This window comes from Triticum urartu, chromosome 1A, assembly GCF_056163025.1.
Source record: "Triticum urartu cultivar PI428250 chromosome 1A, HENAU_Tu73, whole genome shotgun sequence".
NCBI classification, from domain to species: Eukaryota; Viridiplantae; Streptophyta; class Magnoliopsida; order Poales; family Poaceae; genus Triticum; species Triticum urartu.
In genome coordinates this window covers 192607450-192630991 of record NC_141873.1, presented here as the reverse complement: position 1 = coordinate 192630991, position 23542 = coordinate 192607450, and the positions used below count along the sequence as shown (strand labels likewise).

Below are 23542 nucleotides of genomic sequence, written 5' to 3'. Positions count from 1 at the left end.
GTAATATCTTTTCATGTTACACTAATCTCGTTATCTTGATGTGCTAGTGCTCCTTTTATTCCAATGTCATAACATAGATTATATATACTATTGTGTTTACTTTGAAGGAGAGTTGCGGTATTTATTTTGTAATCTCTTCTCGCTAGATAATGGATACGAGTAACCATGATGATGGATATGATTCATGTACTGATTCTGAGGAGGAGGAGGAGGAGGAGATGATGTTTCTTGTCTTACCGACAATATATTGTATATCTTCTAGGAGGGAAAAGATTCCAGTGAACACATCCATTCTTATGGGAGCTAAGTATATCCGAGAAATATTGGATGGCCACCCTCAACGGTGCCTTGATATTCTTAGGATGGAATCCCATATCTTCCAACTTCTATGTGACCATCTTAGATCCAAAAATCTTCTAAAAAATTCAAAAGGAGTCAGTGTTGAAGAGCAACTAGGGATGTTTATGTACATGCTATCCAGGAATGCGAGTTATCGTACGTTGACTGATAGGTTTCAGCACAGTCCTGAAAGGTGCATAGGCATATCAATGGATGCTTCAACGCTATGAGATCATTGGCATTTGACCTTATCAAGCATAGTTCGCTAGATACTCATTGGAAAATATCAACAAATCCCCAGTTTTGGCCTTTCTTTGAGGTACACGCCATCCCTTGCTATGTACTTTAGGAATTTATATCCTCCCTTAGTATAACACATATAGTAACCATAGCTTGTTTAATGCAGAACTGCCTAGGGGCAATAGATGGGACTCATGTTCCCATGACCATTACATCCAACGAGGCTGCTCCATACAGGAATAGAAAGGGGACCCTCTCCAAAATGTGATGGTCGCCTGCGACTTCGATCTCAACTTTGTTTATGTGTCAGCTGGTTGGGAGGGGTCTGCCTCAGATGCCGGAGTATTGAAATCTGCTATTCAATCGGGCTTCCATGTACCTCCGGGCAAGTATTATTTGGTTGACGGAGGCTATGCAAACACACCATAGTTTCTAGCTCCGTACCGTGGAGTTCGTTACCATCTAAAAGATTTCGGTAGAGGTGGCCCTCGTCCAAAGAACCCCAAAGAACTATTCGATCTAAGGCATGCCCGTCTACGGAACCATATAGAGCGTACAATTGGTGTATGGAAAATGCGATTTCCTATTTTAAAAGTTGGCACACATTACCCAATTGACACTCAAGTCAAAATTCCTATGGCGGCAGCTGTATTTCACAATATAATCCGGAGTCACAGAGGTGATGAACAATGGCTAGATACGCAACAAATGCAAATTGACCCTCTTCTATTTGTCACTCTTCCTGATGGAGATGACAGACCTCGACATGTTCCTACATCCTCAAGCAATCAAAGGGACCTTGGTAATTCTATGAGAGATGAAATTGCCAACAGGATGTGGGCGGACTATCAAAGAATTCGAAGTGAAAGATCTTCACGGAGATCTACTAGCTAATAATTTAAGTTTTTATTCTATCAAAGTAATTTATTGTAATGATGTGGAATTTGAGATATAAAGATGACATTTGAGTTATGTTAATGTTTCATTTGAGTTATGTAAGGATGACATTTGAGTTATGTTATTAGGATCGATCCTATATATTAGCAACATTTGAGTTATGTTAATGTTTCATTTCATATTACTTGATGTGATTTTGCATTTTCAGATTCTTATATTTCTTAATGTGATGTTGGATTTTCATATTCTTATGTTGCTTAATGTGATCAGATTCTTGTATTGATTTATTGCTAAAGTTACATTGTCATAGGTTCAATATGACACAAAATAGGGCTAAGTGGACAGCAAGGTATGAGAAAGGTCTCGTGGAGGTACTTACAGAGTACAATCTATCTCATTACCGTGGCCAAAATGGGTGGACTACCGAAGGATGGAATCAAGTTGTCAAGGAACTGAACAATTTATATCCAGAGGCAAGGTTTACCAAGGATCAGGTTCAAGATAAGGAAGCTTAGTTGAAAAAGCACTACAAAAATATCAAGTTGATAGTCAACCGCTCTGGAATATCATGGAATGATATTGCATGTGTGATCAACACCACGCCTGAAAAATGGGAAGAGATCATTGCAGTAAGTTTTTATTCCTTCTAACTTTTGATTTCCTTATATGTGCATGAACTTTTCATGCCTATGCATGATCTGCTCACACCTTTCTATTAATTATGTAGGAGTACCCAAAGCTCAAAATGTATGAAGGAAAGAGCTTTCCATTGTACGAGGCATTGGGTGTGCTCTATGAAGGACACATTGCGCAAGGAAGACACTGCCTCACATCAAGGAAGCCTCCGATTGGCACAAAAACATGTAGCAACTTTGGAGCGAAGGATAAGATGGTTGCAAGCACTAGCAAGAAAAATACAAGACATGGAAGAGATGACAACGTAAGGAATTCTTCAATAATTGACATCAATGATACTCCTACATTAGATGATGTGGATGAAAGAGAGAACACTGTCAATGACGAGGAAGAATTAGCCAGTGAAGATGCTGATGGCGATCAACCACAAATAAGTGAATCAAGTACAAAAGGGAAAAAAACTAAGAAACAAAAAGGTGCCACATCTGTACAGCGGCTTGAAGATTCCATGATGGCTTATGTGAATTTCAAGAAAGATCAAGCTTCCAAGAAGGAAAAAGTGTCACAGCAAGGAAAACAACCCTCAATTACAGAATGCTTGCAGGTCTTGAATGACATGGATGATGTTCCCGACGAGGTCAAAATCTTTGCCTCTGATGTTTTCAAGGATGCAGCAAATCGTGAGATTTTCCTGGGTTACAACTCAAGATTGCGGGGTATGTGGCTAAAGAAGGAAGTCGACAAGATTAGTCCTCAGCCTCCTCCTTGTAAGTACCATTATCTTGGTTTTCTGCATTTCTTCTCCCCACTAAAGATAAGTTTGTAAGGCTTAGTTGAGCAAGTATTCCTTTGCAGCTCGGCTTTCATTTGGTGCTATTCCTTCAATCAATCTGGTGCTCTGATCAAAGGTATTGTCCGTGCTCCCTTTATTTTCGCTAGGTTAATCAATAGAATGTATCCCAATCTTCATTTTTGCTTGCCCTGTTTATTGCATGATTGCTTGCCCTGTTTATTGGGGTTCTACAAATGGTCTCAGCTTCAGAGTTATATTGTTGGTGCTGATGTTCCAATCCCCCTTTGCAACATAATATTCTAGACATGTGTAGACTTGTTGCTGCCTAGAACATTTTTCTTATTCAAGATTTTGTTTATATTGCTGCCATGTTGTTTCTTCATCAGTGTTTCTTGAAAAATAATGCAGTTACTTTAAACTTGAGTGACATGCTATGGCTACCTTGCACCATCTGGCTCCCCTTGGTAATTCAGGATTTTGTGCTAATCTTTTTGACATGCATGGTTGTTCTCAACATCCGTGGTTGGTATCATTCTTAGAGCACAAAGTGATCATTATATAGCTAATGTTTTTTTTTCAGGTCGCCCTTTCGCATAATTCTGTGGTTACCCGAGTCCATGAAGCAGTCATAATCTTTCAGAAATATTTTATGTCTAGACGCACACCGATTCAACAATTGCCGAGTCCTAACTTTGGTTATGTACCATGCCAACGAGACAAGACAAGTATGCCTCAATAGAATTGTAATTTAAATTGCTGACTTTGAGCACTATGAGTTATCGGAACTATTTTCAAATGGAAGATTGCAAAAATATGAATTTTTTTACTGATGTTGTGCTATTGTAATATAAATGAAAATTTTAGCTCATTTTATACTTGTCCAATTTGTGTCGAAGTGCAGTTGTATTGGAAATTGCTTGTGTAGTCTGTGCTGTTGAATGTACGTGTACTCACGCATATTTTAAAAGTGGATTGAAACCTGGAGAGCCAAGAACATATTACAACCGGATAGAAAATACCACCCTTCGGAATGTATTTGGTTGGAGGCTGGTATAATACAGGTGTAAAAGATTACAGGGGTGGCAGAAAAACTACATTCCAAGCAGGGCCTAAGGAACAAAACAGAAAAATGGAAGCGAAGGGAAGAAGAGGCCCATGTGGCTGGTGGCCCAACCTAGACACCCCACTCATCTCCTACCTCCTATAGCTACAGGGAGGCAGGGGAGCCGTGGCAGTCATCCGGCCGCCGAGGCCGCACCGCGTAGACCATCCCCGACCTCCCCGGCCCCTTTAAGACATCGCCCGCGACCCCCACAAACCCTAGCGCATCCCCATTCTCCGCCTCTCGCCGCCTCGCCCAAATCCGCCGTTGTCCGAGAGCTGCGTCACCCTGCCGTCATCGTCGTCATGGCCAAGTATTTCCCCGAGATGCGCCGGGATGTCCAGCGGCATCGTCGTCACCTTCTACATCATGTACGCCTAGTCATTTGTCGCTGGTCCTCGCCGGGGCATCATATTCGTCCATCGTCCCTGACTGGATCACCGGAACTCCGCCATTTGATCCGCCGCCGTTGCTACGTCCCCGACCTCATCATACCCTCCTCTGCGTTTGTGGTAAGACTCTCCTTCGGTCCCCCCTATTCCCCCCTCGAGTCACCACCGTAGGCCGCAGTCACCATTGTGTCGGATGCAGCTGGAGCCCCTGCTCACCGCACAGCAGTCCGCGATCCAGCGCGCCTCTGCCGCCCAAGCCACGCCCTGCCTCGTCCCTTTGACCGCGCCTAGGAGAGCCCTGCGTGCGCCTGCCCGCGCTCTTGCCGCGCCATCCGTCTCCCGCTCGTGCGTCGTGCTGCTGCTGCCTCTAGCGCTACTGCCGCTGCTACTTACTGCTTCGGCTGCCGCTGCTGTCTAGTGCTGCTTCTTCTCTTCTCTCTCCTACTGATGCTTTGCTCGCTACTGCTGCTGCTTAGCCTTAACGCTGCTGTTGCGCTGCTATACTGCTGCTTGAGGCTGCCATGGCCTTGGCCATGACCGAGTGTGTTGCGTGGTGTGTGTGCGTGTGTTCTGTGTGTGTGGCCGGCCGGCCATGTTCAATTAGTTTAGGCTAATCTAGATTTACGTTAATAATTATTAGGTTATATGCTAGCCTATGACATGTGGCCCTTTCTAGATTAATTTAGTCTAGCTACTTTTTTTTGCACACGTGACACTGACATGCGGGTACCCTAGAGATTAAACAAAAATCTAATTACCTACTATCTATGACAATTGGGTCCCGTCGGCACTGTTGACTTTGACTAGTCAACTCTGATTGGGTTGTTGACTTTGACTCTGGCCTCACCTGACAGTCAAACAGCGACACTGGTAGTGTACACACCCTGGGTACGCCTAGCTTTTAGTCATTTATTTTCGAAATAAAAGTTTTCCATAAAATCTTTTAATCTTTGAACAATCATATAAAATAAACCGTAACTCAGATGGAAATAATTTATATATGAAAGTTGCTCAGAACGACGAGATGAATCCGAATACACAGCCCGTTCGTCCGCCACACATCCCTAGCATAGCAAACACGTAACTTTCCCTCTACGGTTCATCTGTCTGAAAACGCGGAACACCGGGGATACTTTCCCGGATGTTTCCCCCTTCGTCGGTATCACCTACCACTACGTTAGGTCACCCCTAGCACTGCATATTGCCGCGTCTTGCTTTGTGTTACATTTGATTGCTCTGTTATTTATTGTGTTCCCCCCTCCGTTACTTCTTTTCGGTAGACTCCGAGACCGGTGCCGATGTTCGTGTGTTCGACTACACCGAAGATGACCCCTCCTTCTTGCCAGAGCAACCAGGCAAGCCCCCCCTTTGATCACCAGATATCACCTATTCTTCTCTCTACTGCTTGCATTAGAGTAGTGTAGCATGTTACTACTTTCCGTTATCCTATCCTGATGCATAATCTGTCCTTGCTACTACTGTTGTTACCTTTACCTGCAATCCTAAATGCTTAGTATAGGATGCTAGTGTTCCATCAGTGGCCCTATACTCTTGTCCGTCTGACATGCTATACTACTGGGCCGTGATCACTCCGGGAGGTGATCACGGGCATATGATATATACTTATACTGTTACATTACTTATGATACTGTTCGGAGATGGGGACTGAAGGGGCAGGTGGCTCCATCCCGGTAGAGGTGGGCCTAGGTTCCCGACGGCCCCTAACTGTTACATTGTGGCGGAGCGACACGGCAGGTTGAGACCACCTAGGAGAGAGGTGGGCCTGGCCCTGGTCGGCGTTCGCAAATACTTCAATTAACATGCTTAATGAGATCTTGGTATTTGATCTGAGTCTGGCTACTGGCCTATACGCACTAACCAACTACGCGAGAACATTTATGGGCACTCGACGTCGTGGTATCAGCCAAAGCCTTCGTGACGTCAGCGACTGAGTGGCGCGCGCCGGGTTGGACTGGAACGCCTGCTCTTGTATAAGGGAGGCTAGGTCTGCTCACTGGCCGCGTACGGAACGTGCAGGTGTGCAATGGGCGATGGGCCCAAATCCCTACGCCATAGGATTTAGACCGGCGTGCTGACCTCTGTTGTGCCTAGGTAGGGCTGCGACGTGTTGATCTTCTGAGGCCGGGCATGATCCAAGAAAGTGTGTTCGGACAAAGGGGATCGATCATGTTGGGAAATGTGGTGCACCCCTACAGGGAAGTTAATCTATTCGAATAGCCGTGATCTCTGGTAACAGGACGACTTGGAGTTGTACCTTGACCTTATGACAACTAGAACCGGATACTTAATAAAATACACCCTTCCAAGTGCCAGATACAATCGGTGATCGCTCTCTCACAGGGCGACGAGGGGAGGATCATCGGTTAGGATTATGCTACACGATGCTACTTGGTGAACTTACCTTCTGCTCTCTTCTACATGCTGCAAGATGGAGGCGGCCAGAAGCATAGTCTTCGATAGTACTAGCTATCCCCCTGTTATTTCAGCATTCTGCAGTTCAGTCCACATACGATACCCTTATTCCATTTGATACCAATGCATACATGTGTAGTGTAGCTCCTTGCTTGTGAGTACTTTGGATGAGTACTCACGGTTGCTTTGTTCCCCCTTTTCCCCCTTCCTTACCCGATTGCTGCGACCAGCCGATGGAGTCCAGGAGCCAGACGCCACCGTTGGCGACGACTCCTACTACACTAGAGGTGCCTACTACTACGTGCAGCCCGCTGACGACGATCAAGAGTAGTTTAGGAGGATCCCAGGCAGGAGTCCTGCGCCTCTTTCGATCTGTATCCTAGTTTGTGCTAGCCTTCTTAAGGCAAACATGTTTAACTTATGTTAGTACTCAGATATTGTTGCTTCTGCTGACTCGTCTATGATCGAGCTCTTGTATCCGAGCCCTCGAGGCCCCTGGCTTGTAATATGATGCTTGTATGACTTTTTTTTATTTTTAGAGTTGTGTTGTGATATCTTCCCGCGAGTCCCTGATCTTGATCGTACACGTTTGCGTGTATGATTAGTGTACGATTGAATGGGGGGCGTCACATTGGCGTAGTTGTTATTCCATGTAGGTTGGAGGCACGGACTCTTGCCGCAAAGCTCTCTTCATCTTGGGCCAACTCATGTCGTAGGTCTCCGAAGGTGCGTGAAGCCACCATGTGGAAGCGTAGTCGTGAAAGTTCCTTGTGGCGCATTTCACTTGATCTTTAGGAGGAACTTGATGTAGCTTGAGGTAGTCGTCCATCAAACGCTCCCATTCACGATACTCCTTGGGTTCTAGAGTTCCATAGAAAGGAATCTCATGGTCGATGTCGAGGTCGAAGTAGCTCGTGGAAGTCACGGACTTGAGCTTGGGGAGCCTCTCTTGAGTATAGTCTTGAGGTGCTTGTTGGCGAAGATGCCGCATATCCGAAGGCGAATATGCCTTGAAGTCTCTTGGCAAAGATGCCAAGGGAGATGGTGAAGTCGTTGAGCGGTTGTTGGTGATGAGCTCTTGACCTTCACATTCGTGGTGGTAATGGTGTTGATGCCGATGTGACCTTGCCGGAGATGGTAGCTTGGAAGCATGTGTACTTGAGCGTCTTCTCGAAGATGAGGAAGATCCGCTTGTAGGACTTGATGAGGGCTTTGATCTCATCCATTTGAGCTTGCATCTTGGCGTTGGTAGAGTTATTCGTGGCATCGAACTCGTTGTTGTTGTTGTAGACCGAAGATGAAATGCCTTGCCTATCCATCACAAGACTGGAGTAGAGGTGAGTAGGAAATGAGATAAACAAAACCAAGTTACCTTTTCCCAGAGTTGAGGATGTATCCCGTTTCACTCAATGTGAGATGAAAGAATAGTGGAATTGGTACCGGACTTGTTCACCCACACCTACAAACTAAAGCTTATGGAATAGCTCGGTGAGGATAGTGGCACAAAATAATGCAAACTGTTAGCAAGAGTCAATAATGTTGAAAGAGATTCACAAATTCGCAAGTGAAACAAGTAGACCAATAGCAATATGGGTGGCACACGGAAACACACACACGGCTAGATAAAATGGGGTCGTGCAACCAAGGAATGAGCACAAAATGTGGAATCCACGGAAAACACTCGTATTGCACAACTCAAGAGAGACTCTAGCACGATTGCTCTATAGGCGGATACGACACTTGTGCACAACCTATAAGATGCAAAATGTATCGACTTTCTATCCCAAGTATGCTATATATGTATGATGTTCCGGTGGTATGATCCAAGATGATCGGATATGACAATCTTATATGCAATGTGGTATGATGCTATGGCACTTACTTACAAACTTCTTTGCTCTTTCTCTTTTGCTTAAAAGCTTTATTCTCTTTCTTTTTTTTGTACGGCCACTTTTGCACGATGCACAAACCAAGATAGCAATTGTATATATGGGGGAACAAACTTGAGGCACAAGATATAATATGATGCCAATATGATATAGTATCGCATGTATGCAATGGAAGGTGGAGCTCGATGATCACTAATGTGCACAAGTAATGTTGCCGGCAATACTCAAAGGCTAGTCTCGATAGGCAAGTGACGCAAAATAGGCTAGGGGTTATCAATGCAATGGCAAGGGAATATACAATGGAGGGATACCACGATACCAAGATGATATGGAGGTTACCATCCGTGTCGATGATGAGGGGCGGTGCTCTTGATGGAGATATCAAGATGATGGAGACTCGTCCCTAAGTAGCCGAAACACCTTAGGAAACGGAAAAACCGCGAACTCAAAATCTCAAATGTGAAATGGTGGTAGCGGGAATGCGGTGGTTGTTGCGGAAGCTCAAAGGGATTGCGGAAATGTAATGATGGATTATGCAAGTAGGCAATGCGGAAATGGAGGGTAAGGGGTTATGTGAGTCGGAGTTGAAGGTCACTGTCCCTAAGTAGCCGAAACACCTTAGGAGACACAACTCACAACTCAAACAAAATTGGGTTAAGTTGGGAGGTGGAAGTGTATGGTGGGTAAGCCTATGTGGTAATTGTGGTGGTGGTTGATGAAGAAGCAATCGTCCCTAAGTAGCCTAGACACCTTAGGAGACTCAAATCACTCCTCAAGCAACCACTAATGCGATGGGGAACAAAATTAGTTAGGTTGCGGAAGTCGGTGGTGGTGTAGCGGATGATGTGGTGGAAGCCCTAGGCAAAGATGCCAAAATTCACAAACTTTAATGGAGTCAAAATATGTTGGTGGTATTTTTGTGGGAAGGGGGATGTCAAGAGCTTCAAAATGAGCTAAAAAACGTCAAAATCAGAGTTCAGATGAATTAGTTACGGCCGAAACAAGAATCAGCCAAAGTCTGAAACTACAGGTTGCGGACGTCCGGAAATGGACGGATGTCCGGTGACCGGACGTCCGGTCGGGTCGGAAATCAGCTAATTTCAGCTCGGATTACGGGTTCCGATCGTCTGGTTAGGTTGGACGTCCAGTGCTTCCTGGGTCTCCGGATGTCCGGTAAAGTGACGGTCGTCCGGTGGGTCGAGGTCAACTCGAGATCCGAGATTCGGGACGCGATTTTGGGCGGAAATTGGGGATTTTTGGGTCAAAATTGAGGATATTTTGTAGATGAAAGAAGGAGAAACTTGAGGAGATGCTAGATCCACTTGAAACCAAGCAAATCCATGGATCAAATCCACAAAACTTCCTCAAACCAACAAATCACAAAAAATTTGGGGCTATTTTTGGTGGAGATTTTCGAAGTTGGGGAAGAACACAACAAAATTAGGCTAGAAAACAACGAGGGGAGGCTCCGAAATCATGATCAACGTGGCTCATGATACCAAGATGATGTAGGGTGGAACCCTATGTGGCCGATCTTTCACGAAAGGAGCGGATCCCGCGAAGAACACGAAGAACACGGGGAAGAACGGAGAGAAAACACAAGGGGAAACACTCAAGAACAAGTCCAATCACACATCCACTAGACAATAAAACACACAAGATCCACAAGGTACATGAACAACAAAGGGAAAGATACAAGGGAAGGTTCATCTCCATGAGGAGGTCTTGATGGTAGAGTTCATCCCAAATCCAAAGGAGATGGGGGCTTGAATCCTAGAAGGATCTTCCCACAAGGGGGTCTTAAATCCAAGGTGGATCTTCTCCGAAGAGGGGCCGCGGTCTCTCTCGTGGAGTAGATCCGTAATGGATGAGCAAAGCTCTATCTCTAAATGAGCTACTACTTTGCTAACCCTAGAAAGGAGGTGGGGGTGGTCTATTTCTAGTCTAAGCCACGAAGGGGTAAGTGGGAGAGAGATACAAGGCCAAAGGCCCGGCTGCGCACAGGCAGGTACCAGACGACCGGTGGGGGTCGGGCGTCCGGTGGCTCAGGATGGTCCGGACGTACGGCGCGCGTCGGACATCCGCTGATTCTTCTCAGGACAGGTGGCACCGAACTTCCGATTGGCGTCGGTCGTCCGGTGTTTTGCATCGGGATCGGTGGCACCGGATTTCCGGTAAGCATCGGGCGTTCGGTGCCTGGGACTTGTCGGACATCCGGTGTTCGTCGGTCGTCCTGCGGCTGTAGAGGGTCGGACGTCCGGTGGCTTCCGGTTGTCTGGTCGCTGTAGACTCTGCAACTCTTTATTCCGTCTTCTCTTCCATGCTTCCCTCGCGGATGGTGTAGGTGTTCCTTGGCGCTTGCACTCCTCCTCGTCATCCGTGAAGTTCCGACAATACCTATGCATGCATACGAGAGCAGTGTCAAGTAGTATACCATCCTCAAAGGGGTCAAGTGAGCACGTGTAAAGGAGATGATTCACCTTTGTGTATGTGAAGTAGATGTCGCACGTGTCACTTGGCGAACGGATTCTTGACATGGTGATGCCCGTAGGATGCTCCGCATCAGAGGGCATGATATGGGCTCTTGATTTTGACCACCTCAAACGTCAAGAATTCTGATCTGTAGTTGAACTCAGTGCAAAACGCAACTTCCAGCTTGATTTGGCAAATAGGGTAAGCAGACTGTCCAAGAACGATCCCGCGAATCACGGTTGAGGAGGACTCGAGTTCTTTTTTCTGTCAGATTCATTCGTTTGAAGGTATCATAGTACAAGATGTTGATTCTCTACCCGGGGATGATGATCCTCTCTACTCCAGGTGACCGGTTGTTCTAACCAATTTAAGTACTCAGGGACAGCCGACTCGACCATATTGACGACTCACTTTTGAAGCTTGCGGTCATGCTTGCAGGTGCTAGTTGTGAACACGTGATACTGCCCGATGTCAATTGTTTATGGTTGCTCTGAAAACCAAACTGATTGCCCTGTTGTTGGTTGCCTTATCCAAAACACTGATTTCCACCTCCGTTATTGCCAGAACCCTGGAAGCCAGCTCCTAAGCCGCCTGACCCCTAGAAGCCGGGATTCGGGAAACCGTCGGATGAGCCGGCTCTTGGGAAGCCGACCCCAAACCCGCCGGCTCTAGGTTGTCTCGGAGGTCCACCCCCGCCACCATCATGGTGATTCTGATAAGCCTAATTGCGGAATTCCTACATGATGAAGCAGTTCTCCCACGAATGGTTAGTCGGTTTATCTCGAAGACCATGCTTGGGGCAAGGGGCTTTGAGTGTTTCCTCGTAATTGGGTGGTTTGTTCCCATTGTAGGATCTTCCAGAGTTATTGTTCCACCTCTGGCCCTTGAAGTCAGTATTAGTGTTTGCGATGAAATCTGATCCTCCCTCTAGATGCTTGCGCTTACAACCGTTGCCTTGGTTACCATGATTGCCATTATGCCCTGGAGTGTTCTGCTAGTGACCCTTGCCACCACCATTTTTCTTGCCTTTGGTGGACTTGTCATCATCCGAACTAGGATTTTTCATGCTGTCTAACTCGGCATACCTGGTAAGGACATCCCTGAGGTCACCCATGTCTTGGACCTTTCGCTTAAGGTGCCCAAGCTTCCGAATGAAGGCTGAAAATGATAGTTCTTTTCAAAAATCAAGACGACATGAGCAACCGTTATGCTGTCAGAAGAGTGATTAATCTCCACGACCCGGCAACACCAGTGATGGGCAGACTCATCCTCACACTGGATATAATGTTGCAAATCAACAATCGTCATCAGGAACTTACAAGTTCCTTGGAAGTTTTTTATGAAGCGATACTTCAGTTATATCCTGGTATTGATTGAGTTGGGGGCAGGCTTTTCAACCATGTGTGAGCCGGCCCTTCCGACATCATAGTTAGATATTTGGCACAAACTGCGTCAGTAACGTCCAACATGTCCATGGCTTTCTATAGCTTTCAACCCATGCAGCTAACTTGAGGTCAGCCGTGTAATTGGGAACCTTACGAGGGCCTTTGAAATCCTTGGGCATGCGCTCATTCCGTAGAGCTAGCGCTAGACAAGGTATTCTGATGGTCCTGGTGCTCATACCTGAACCGTGCGAAGCCGGCTAAGCCATGGTGGGTGGTGCCTGGCCCGCCCCTGCGTTTGCCGCTTCTGCTTCACGCAAGGCACAGACGGCATCCACAATCGCATGTGCATCTGAAACAACTATCGGGGTTTGAAGGTTTTTGTAATGACCGAACCTGATAAGATTCGAGTTTCTATGCTCAGTGTGCTAGTCCTTGGATCAATAGCTAGCACACACAGTACAAGATGTAATATCAAGAATAAACCACATGTCATAATATTACATCGTAGATCCAGAATTTAATATAATACATACCTACATAGCTCAAACTGGCATACAAACAAAATGCAGCAGAAAAGCAAATAAAATCTCGATGAAGTCCATCAAGACCACAGGGAAATGTCGAGTATAGACATCGTAACCCTACATCATATCACTCACTCGTCGTATAAAATCTGCAACATGAAACGTTGCAGCCACTAAGGGTCAGTACTTTGAATGTACTCGCAAGTCACACAAGAATTATATAACAGACCTAGGCACACAAAGTGTCTTTGTTTGAGGTAGTAGCCATGTCTCATGTGGGTCCAAGGTAAGTTGAACAAGGAGAGAGTTCACCTTATGTCCAATGGCACATGTTGGAGGTCTCGTCGTATGTCCACTTGGGGCTTGGGGAATAGTCGTAGTGTACTTCGGGATGATCGTAGGATGCTCCGCATCAAGAGCTCAAACATCAAAGAGCCAAACAAGCTTTTAAGAAAAAAGGAAAGATAAGCCAAGAGCTTTTAAGCAAGAACCATAGCATCATACAACATTAAGTTTGCCATATTGGATCATATCATAGAAACACCTTGCATATAACATACTTGGGATAGAAGTCGTTGCATTTTTGCTTAGTAGGTTGTGCAGAAGTCTTTGTATCTGCCTATTGTGCAATCGTGCTAGCGTCTCTCTAGTGTTGTGCAACAAGAGCATTTTTGTGGATTCCACATTTTGGCTCAATCTTGGTTGCCCAACCCCACTTATCTCTTTGCGTGTGTGTTTCCGTGTACATTACATTGCTTGGTCTACTTGTTACACTGCAATCTTGCGAATCTTTTCCAACATGATTGAAGCTCACTTACAATTGCATCAAATTTTGTGCCACCATCCTAACCAAGCTCCACCATAAGCTTTTACTTGTGTAGGTGTGAGAACTGACAAGAATTGGTACCAATTGTGCTATTTCCTTGTCTACATTGGAGTGATCATCGATCCACTTTCAACTTCGGTCAAGGTACATTTGGTATTCGTTCTTCTCTTTCTACCACTCACAGTTTCCTTGGAATGATGGATAGGCCAAGTACTTTTACCAACCCACTCTTCATTGAGCACGACGACGACATGAACTCCTACGTCACCAAGAGCCACCTCTTTGGTGCACAACGTGCTTTGCATCAAGAGCAACACGCAATGAGTGAACACATCGACAACCTCGCCGTCGACTTGCGACTCTCCGAGCAACGTACAAGGGACTACTTCGACCACAAGCTCGACGATCACAAGCAATATAAAGACGCAAGGATGGAAGAGATTCGCGCTTTGTTGCTCAACCTCTCTTCTTCCACTTCGTCCTCTTCAAGGAGTCGTTCAAGTCGACACTCCGACTTCACCCTCTCCAACTCAAGTACACCGACATCAAACACTCTACGCCGTGCCGCGCGCAACGATCGTCAAGAAAGCCTCAATCCTCTACGCGACACCGACTCTCAAGAGTGCCGACAACGTCAAACCCAAGATGCTTTTGCACTAGCACGAGAAAGACAACGACAACTCCAACATGAAGAGGAAGAGCGCACGCGACTACACCAAGATGCACAAGATGCCGAGGCACAACGCCAAGAATAACAACTCCGTGAAGCTCAAGCACTTGAGGCACAACAATCCCTCCAATATTCAAGTCAAGCCATAGCCAACCGAGGCCGACAAGCTCATGAACATGGAGAAGCACTTCGCGAAGAAGTTCAAGAACGAAGATTTCAAGCTCGTGTGCATCGTCAAGTTCCTCAAGTTCCTCCTCAACCTCGACAAGCTCCTCCACAAGCTCGCCACGAACATCAAGTTCATCAAGAGCATGACGACAATGGAAATCCTCCATGACAAGCGCAACATGAGGTTGACAACCCTCCTCACCAAGAGCGACACGAGCTTGACAATCATCAACAACATGGCCATCATCATCCCGACCCCAACACAATGAAGAGCAATGCTACGACAAGCTAAAGTTCACCATGCCCAAGTTCAATGGAAGCAACGATCCCGAAGAATATCTTTCATGGGCATTGAAGGTCGACAAAATCTCCCGCTTGCACAACTACGACAAAGAGAAGAAGATCGCGATGGTATCCCTCGAATTCCAAGACTATGTCCTCATTTGGTGGGAACAAGTTATAGAGTGCCGAGAGGCAAGAGGTGAACCACCCATCACTACTTGGGAGAAAATGAAGGATGTCATGAGAGCGCGCTTCATGCCTACCTATTACAAACGCGACCTCTTCAAGAAACTCCAACTACTCAAGCAAGGAACCAAGAGCGTTGAAGAGTACTACAAGGAGATGGAGATTGCCATGATACGAGCCAATGTCACGGAAGATGATGAGAAAACTATGGCACGTTTCTTGAATGGACTAAACCATCCTATCAAGAAGATCACCGACTTCCAACCATACTCAAACCTCATCGAGCTAGTGCATCAAGCTACAAAAGCGTCACGTCAAGTGCAAGACGATTTCAAGTATGCCAAGTTCTCATCCAAGTCCTACGGCTTCTCCAACACCCAAGCTTCAACGACTCCAACACCGTCTACCAAGCCTTCTACAAGAAACGTCGACAAGTCAAGTTCCAAGAAAGCTTCGTCAACTCCAAGTCATCTTCCTACTACAAGCAACTTCAAGCCGAGAGCTGCATCATCATCCACTCCAACCGATGAGACCGTCAGGACGAGTTCCTTCAAATGCTTCACATGCGGAGGCCGAGGCCACAGGTCCTATGAGTGCACCAACAAGCTGTCGGTGTACAAAAAGAGGGGTACGCTTTTTGTACCCCTATAACTGTGCACGGGCAGTCTGAGCCACTGGCACCACCACACTGAGCAAGGCAAGGGAGGTGAGCCAAGGTAAGGCCGAAGCTCAGGAGAAGCAGAACGACGCCAAGACCAAGACCACAAAGAGCGAAGGGGACGAAGCAGACCCCCCGGCAAGATCCTTGCCGGGAGGCGGTTTTGGCAAACCCGGCAAGACCCTTGCCGTGGCAGCTCGCCCCACACCTACGGAGTGAGTCACCCTTGAGTCCACTGCCCCCATGGGGCAAGGATTTGGGAGACATCCCCGTGGTGGCATGCAGATCTTTGTGAAGACATTCAAGATTAGATACACCCTTTAGAAGATGATGATCCTTGGCGGGATCCCAGCCAAGGAGGACCACAAGGCCCCTGGCAAGAGCCTTGCCGGGGATGACAGCAGGCGCCACGACAAGACCCTTGCCGGGGCCCCGGCAAGGCCCTTGCCAAGAACACGTGTAGGGCCACCATCAGGCCCACGCCAGTCAAACCTCCACCGCCGTTCGCATGCAGCTGCTGACCCAACCAGCTGGACACGCACCTACGTGGCGGCATGCAGATCTTCGTGGAGACCCACCACTGTGCCACCTCAGCTGCCTGCCTGCCTACATGGCACCGCGGGCGCCGCTGGCCAGGGCGCGTGCTGACGCGAGAGGGAGCGGCGACGGACGAGACAGGGCTCTCCCCCGTCCCCGATAAAGCAAGGACACCTGGGCAAGACGCATTAAATGCGCCTTGTCATGTAATGCGAGGGATAACCTCATATCACTGTTCCCTTTCCACCTCCTGTGTGCCACTGTGGCAACCCCTTCCCTATAAAAGGAGGCCCGAGGCGACCAGGAGGGGGATTCGGCTTTTTGGAGCTCCTCACGCCCCATAGCTAGCTCAAGAACACAGATATACAATCCACCAAAGCAGGAGTAGGGTTTTACGCATCCCCGCGGCCCGAACCTGGATAAACGAAACATGTACTATCTGTTTGATCCGCTCTTCTCACGACCCCGCGCCCCGCAACCGTAGTAGGGATTCTTGTGATCCCGTAGGTGTCGTTCCCACCGACATCTTTGGCGCGCCAGGTAGGGGGCGCAGTTGTGAGAATAGGCTCTAGAAGTTAGCCTGACACTCCTTCATCTTTGTGACCCTTGAAGAAGAAAGGAGGCCAGAAGATCGACACTCGAGCGATCGCAAACAGAAGCTAAGTTGCACTGAACCCTTATTTGCTACCCTTCTTATTTGAGGTTATTCCCCAGGAGATATTTGCTTTGTATGAGAAACCTGCATGCCAGGGGGCTCTACCACGATCGGCAACGCCCTTGCCCTGTTTCGAGTCCGCTCAACAGCTCAAGCGGCTGTGTCGAGAATGGCAGAGTATCCTTCCGCGATCAGCAATGCCCCGATTCTGACTCGAGTCAAGCTCGACAGTTCGAGCGGCCGCGTTCAGAACGGAAAGGTGGCTCGTCTGGCAGCATGCGTACCCGGCTGGCCATGGGGATCCGTCCCCAAAACGCTGCTAGGGGCTTCCGCGCCGGCAAGCCTTCCCGATCGATGTAGGGCACGCATACAAAGAGGAATCGAACGGGGAAATAACATGCATGAAAATTAAGAGTACTTCAAAGTTATATTACATCACATCATAGCTGCAGTTCTAACTAAAGATAAAATTTGTCTTGGTCGGGAACCCGCAGCGGCGAAGAAGAACGGGATGCCTAATCCCGGCGCTGGCCTTCCACCCTCTTGATTTCGTCGATGCAGTCGGTGATGGGCTTGATGCGCTCCTTGAGCACCGTGAGGTCAGCACCATCTGGCAAGCTCTTCATCGCGACCGGGAAGTCAAGATCGGGATTCCAGTACGCCGTCTTGGTGATATAACACCCTCGATTCGACTATAGCTCCCACGTGTCGAGGCACGACTTAGAGACATAATTGCATTGAAGGCATATGTCGCAAGTGAGGTAATCTTCGCAAACAACCCATGTAATACATAAGGGAAAAGATACATAGTTGGCTTACAATCGCCACTTCACACAAATACATGAATAAAACATTACAACATCCAAATACAATCAAGGTCCGACTACGGAACCAAAATAAAAGAAGAACCCCAAATGCGACAAAGGTCCCCGATCGACCCCAACTGGGCTCCACTACTGATCAACCAGAACGAAACAACACAAAGGACAAGATCTTCATCGAGCTCCTCCTTGAGCTTGGTTGCGTCACCTGCTCTGTAACATCGGCACCTGCAAACTGGTTTTTGGAAGTATCTGTGAGCCACGGGGACTCAGCAATCTCACACCCTCGCGATCAAGACTATTTAAGCTTATGGGTAAGGTAAAGGTATGAGGTGGAGCTGCAGCAAGCGACTAGCATATACGGTGGCTAACATACGCAAATGAGAGCGAGAAGAGAAGGCAAAGCACGGTCGATAAAAGTATGATCAAGAAGTGATCCTATAGCAACCTACGTCAAGCATAACTCCAACACCGTGTTCACTTCCCGGACTCCGCCGAGAAGAGACCATCACGGTTACACACGCGGTTGATGCATTTTAATTAAGGTCAAGTTCAGGTTTTCTACAACCGGACATTAACAAATTCCCATCTGCCCATAACCGCGGGCACGGCTTTCGAAAGTACAAGTCCCTGCAGGGGTGTCCCAACTTAGCCCATGACAAGCTCTCACGGTCAACGAAGGAATAGACCTCCTCCCGAGACGTTCCGATCAGACTCGGTATCACGGTACAACAAGACATTTCGACAGGGTAAAACTAAACCAGCAACACCGCCCGAATGTGCCGACAAATCCCGATAGGAGCTGCACATATCTCGTTCTCAGGGCACACTCAGATGAGACTAGCTACGAGTAAAACTAACCCTCAAATTTCCCCGAGGTGGCCCCGCAGGCAGCTCAGTTCGGACCAACACTCAGAGGAGCACCGACCCGGGGGGGGGGGGGTAAAATAATGATGACCCTCAGGAGAGCGACTCCCAAGGGAAAAGAAAAGGCTAGGTGGCAAATGGTAAAAGCAATGTTGGGCATTGCTGGAAGAGCTTTACTTAAGGCGAACTATCAAGGGGTTCCCATAATAGCCCAACCGCGTAAGGGACGCAAAATCCGGGAACATAACACCGATATGACGAAAACTAGGATGGCAAGAGTGGAACAAAACACCAGGCATAAGGCCGAGCCTTCCACCCTTTAACAAGTATATAGATGCATTAATTAAATAAGATATATTGTGATATCCCAGCAAGTAAACATGTTCTAACAAGGAACGATCACCATGTTCCAACAAGGAACAAACTTCAATCTTCACCTGCAACTAACAACGCTATAAGAGGGGCTGTGCAAAGCGGTAACATAGCCAAACAACGGTTTGCTAGGACAAGGTGGGTTAGAGGCTTGGTTCAACAATATAGGAGGCATGAAAAGCAAGTGGTAGGTATCGCAGCATAGGCATAGCAAAAGAGCGAGCAACTAAGCAAGCAAAGATAGAAGTGATTTCAAGGGTATGATCATCTTGCCTGAAATCCCGCAAGGAAGAAGAACGAGTCCATGAAGAAGACAAACGGACGTAGATGAACGGTTCCTCACAAGCACGACGTTACCGGAACCAACCCGAAGAAGTAACACCGGAAAGAAGCAAACAACATAGTAAACAACCACGACATGAACATGGCATGATGCACAATCAAGTATGATGCATGTCCAGTTTAATGAAACATGGCATGGCAAAGTGCAACAAACAACACTACAAATTAAGTGGAGCTTAATATGCAACGAGTTGCATATTGACGAAACACCACGTCAATTATTTAGTTCTCTCCCAGTTAGGTACTCAACAATATTAAATGTTGTTAAGCATGGCAAGAGGTGAAGCATAACAAAACTATACCATCTAGTCAAATTTAAATGAGGCAGGGAACAACAAACAACAAATCCGGAAACTCCTTATGTGCATATATTAGGTTAGGTACTGTTCTGCCCTAAACATAATTTTAGAGTTGTTAAGCATGCAAAATGAAGCCACCATGTTAAACTAGGCATTTTTCTACCCCAATTACATATAAAGATTATTTAATTCGGAGCTACGGTTGAATAGTTATGAATTAAATCATTTTAGCTTGGCATAGGAGCAAATTTAAACAAACATCATTTTAGACATTTTTAACATTGATGAAAGTGACATATTATTAAACTAGACAATACTCTGAGCAAGTTTCATATATAAATCATTTTAATCCGATGCACGAATAGTGAGTTATTATATGCATGAACATGAGGGTCTTTTCTGTAAAACTGACATCTCTGGAAAATTGGACAAATGCGCAGAACGGAAAAAACATGACATGGGCCGAATCTGGCTGGCCCAACCGCACAGAGATCTGAAGGGGGGGTTCTCACCATGGGCTTGGCCCAAATATGTGGAGGAGGCGGCCTGGCAGGGCACGCTGGCCTTGGGCGTGGTTGGCCCACATGCACGCGAGGAAGGTGGCCCAGTAGGGAAGCGCTCGTCCTCCTCTGGTCGAGCAGAGGCAGGAGCATGGCGCGGAGGCTACCGGCGATGGGGACGGCGGCGCGACGCGTAGGGAGCCGGATGACGACGGGGATGGATGGATCCGAGGACGGGTGTTCCAGATCCGGTGACACAGGTGGTCGACGGCGCTCGGGGATGCGGGATCCGGCGAGGTGGAGCTCGTCCATGGAGGCGGCGGCGGTTTCCTGTGGCAAAAAGAGGGAGGGAGAGAGCTGGTGAGGGGAGGAAGGAGAACGGGAAGGGCACGGGCGGCGATGGGAGGTCCGGCCTGGGGTCGAGGTCACCGGCGGATGGTGCGGCGAAGGAGTCCGGCGGGGAGGCGTGGAGACGGGGCAGAGCGGTGGAGGAGCTCGGATCGGGATCTCCCTCTCCCGATCTGGAGCTCGGGGAGTAGGAGCGGTGCGGTGCGGGCCTCAGAGCCCAGATCGGGGCCCGGGCGGGCCTGGCGGCGCGGGTCGATGTGGGGCGCGGGGAGGCGACGTTGCTTGAGGCCAGTGGCTAGAGGGGCGGGTGGCTGGCGGCGCGGCTAGTTAGAGAGCGCCAAGTGGCGGTGGAGGGTGCGGCCAGCACGAAAATGGAGGTGGGCGGCGGCTGGTTGAAGATTGGGGCACGGATTTTAAGGGGGAGGAAGGAGAAGTCCAAAAATGGCAAGGGGGGCTGCTATATATAGTAGGAGGAGCTAGGGTTGGGGTTTTTAGTCCGTTCCGGAGCCGTTCGATCTCGATCGGACGACCCGGAGCGGAGGGGGGTTAGATAGGTGGGCTGGTGGGCTGTGAAGAGAGGTTGGGCTGAGATGAGAGGAGAGGAGTGCAGCCCGGCAACTGTTTCCGGAGACCGAAAACGTCCGACGAAAAGACCGGCAATGGTGCCGCTATAAATTTAACGGTTGGGCTATCAAACGAACTCCGAATGCGATGAAACTTGATAGGCGGTCTATCTACACTATAATAAGACCACACGTCAACTCACATCCCATTCCGAGAACATTTTCCAGCCACTTGTAAAATAATATTCGGACGTGCCGTGGGCGCTTGCAAGTGTGGTTGGGCTCAGAACGGACAACGGAGAGAACTCGGAGAACCCAGACGAATGCAAGTTTTGAAAAACATGATGATGCTATGCAAATGATGACATGATGAAATGCAACACGCAAGCAAATGACAAGGCAACAACAGCGAATAACTGGACGACACCTGGCGCAACGGTCTCGGGGCGTTACAACACTCCACCACTACGAGAGGATCTCGTCCCGAGATCTAGAATGGCGCCGGAGGGAAAAACGGAAGGAAAATAGAAGAGGTAAAACTAAGTTGCTTCTTTGACCAATGAGTGAAACCAAAGAACCTTGAGAGGTTGAACAATTGAAAGAAAGAATGCAATGAGAATGAACGAAGTTGAAAGCACTCCATTAGGAAAAGGAACAAGGAAGAACAAATTTGGGAAGCACTCCGATTTAAAATGGAAGGAAAAGAACATGAACTTGACAAGATGAGAGGATACTTGATGAGATCAAACATACTCCCTCCGGAACTATTGAAAGAATGGTACAAGGGGTAAGAAAGATTTCAGATGGGGCCCTGGTTGAAAAGAGAGGGGAAAAACTTGATGAGATGAGAGAACTTGAATGAAAACACGACATTCCGGTTGAATGGATAAGCAAAAGGAAAGAACATGATCTTTGACAAAATGGAATGATGGATCGAAGAGTGAAACATCACAATGCCTTCGGAAGAAATAATAGAAGATAGATCATTGGAATAAAAGAATGTAGAAGAAAAGGCCAACTTCTGCCACAAATGATCTTGGAAGGCACCCTTCCAAGAAGGTTAAAACAGAGTTGTTGGGAAAGACCAACGACAAAATGAATAAGTTTGTAGTGGGCTTATGGAAAAACATCTCAAAACTATGAGGTGAAATTGTGCCACTAACGGAAACGATATATTAGATTGATAACAACAAGGAGATGAGAAGTTTATTTCACCGGGAGGATAGAAGAAGACATTGGATCATTTATAAGCACCATAGATAGCAACAATCCTTAGGGAAAGCTTAAAGTGAAATATAACCCAAGATAACCCGAACGAAGAGATTAATGGATTTAAACTACCTCATTCTTAATAACATGTGAATCATGAAACATGAACTCAAATTATCAAGAATGACATAATGCCACCTCCAATGATTTGGAAGAAAGAATTGCACTCCATATAACAAGATGAAGAAAGCTTGAGCTCCTTTGAAAAGAATCTCAATGAACGCTAGGAGAAGGAATCATCCTTGATGAACCATCATGTAGAGCCTCCATGAAGAACTCCGGTAATAAAAGAATGACCAATCGAAAGGAAAGAGAAGTTGAATCCTTGCAATGATTAGATGGATCTCCGTGGTGATATAATTGAAAGAGGTTGGAACTCCGGGAAAAGAGAAGATGAAACCAATGAAACTGAGAATTCGATAAGCCTTCGGAATAAGGAATTAATCACTTGGATGAAACAAAGAATAAGAATTACATTATGCTTATCCTTCACCAATTAAATTGATGACAATCAACGGATTCGACATATTACTTATTCTCTTAGCGAGCATTAAGACAGATATAGCGCCAACTTGATAAGGTCTTCAACAAATCACCCGTCAGGATTGAAAGAACGAATGAATTGATACGGAAGAGAGATCTTGAACGAACCACCGTAAGAATTGAAAACGATTGAAGTAAAGGTAAAGAAAACACCGGGAAGAATTATAAAATGAACATAGATTTAGAGGATTTAGAAACATGAGAACGAAGAGATCACGAGCCGATTAAAGATCACTTGAACGCTGCACCAGTAAGATTAGAGAACGATAACTGAAGGCTGGGAATGAATAATTATGAGATGATGGGCTCCGGAGAATCAAATTGAGAAGACTCTTGAATTTGCTTCGGATGGATGAAAAGAATTCTCACGATCAAAACAATTACGAGAGAATGGCAACAAGCTAGAATCACGAATCTCGAAGAGAATGGAGCAAGATTAAAGAGAAACTCTTCTTTGGTCTTCAAAATCCGAGAATGATGACGAGAAACACCACCATGAATTATTTAGACCTCCGGAAGAATCAAAACGAAGAG

General features: G+C 46.9%; 1 long non-coding RNA gene and 1 pseudogene across 1 annotated transcript; both read left to right on the top strand.

Annotated features, from left to right (window-relative positions):
- Positions 1-362: 362 nt before the first annotated feature.
- On the top strand, positions 363-2938 carry LOC147990574 (uncharacterized; annotated as a pseudogene).
- Positions 2939-4070: 1132 nt separating this feature from the next.
- Positions 4071-7386, top strand: LOC147990573 (uncharacterized). The gene is made up of 3 exons (XR_015609222.1): positions 4071-4519; positions 5680-5754; positions 7063-7386. It is a non-coding gene; the product is annotated as an uncharacterized LOC147990573 (long non-coding RNA).
- The last annotated feature ends 16156 nt before the right edge of the window (positions 7387-23542 follow it).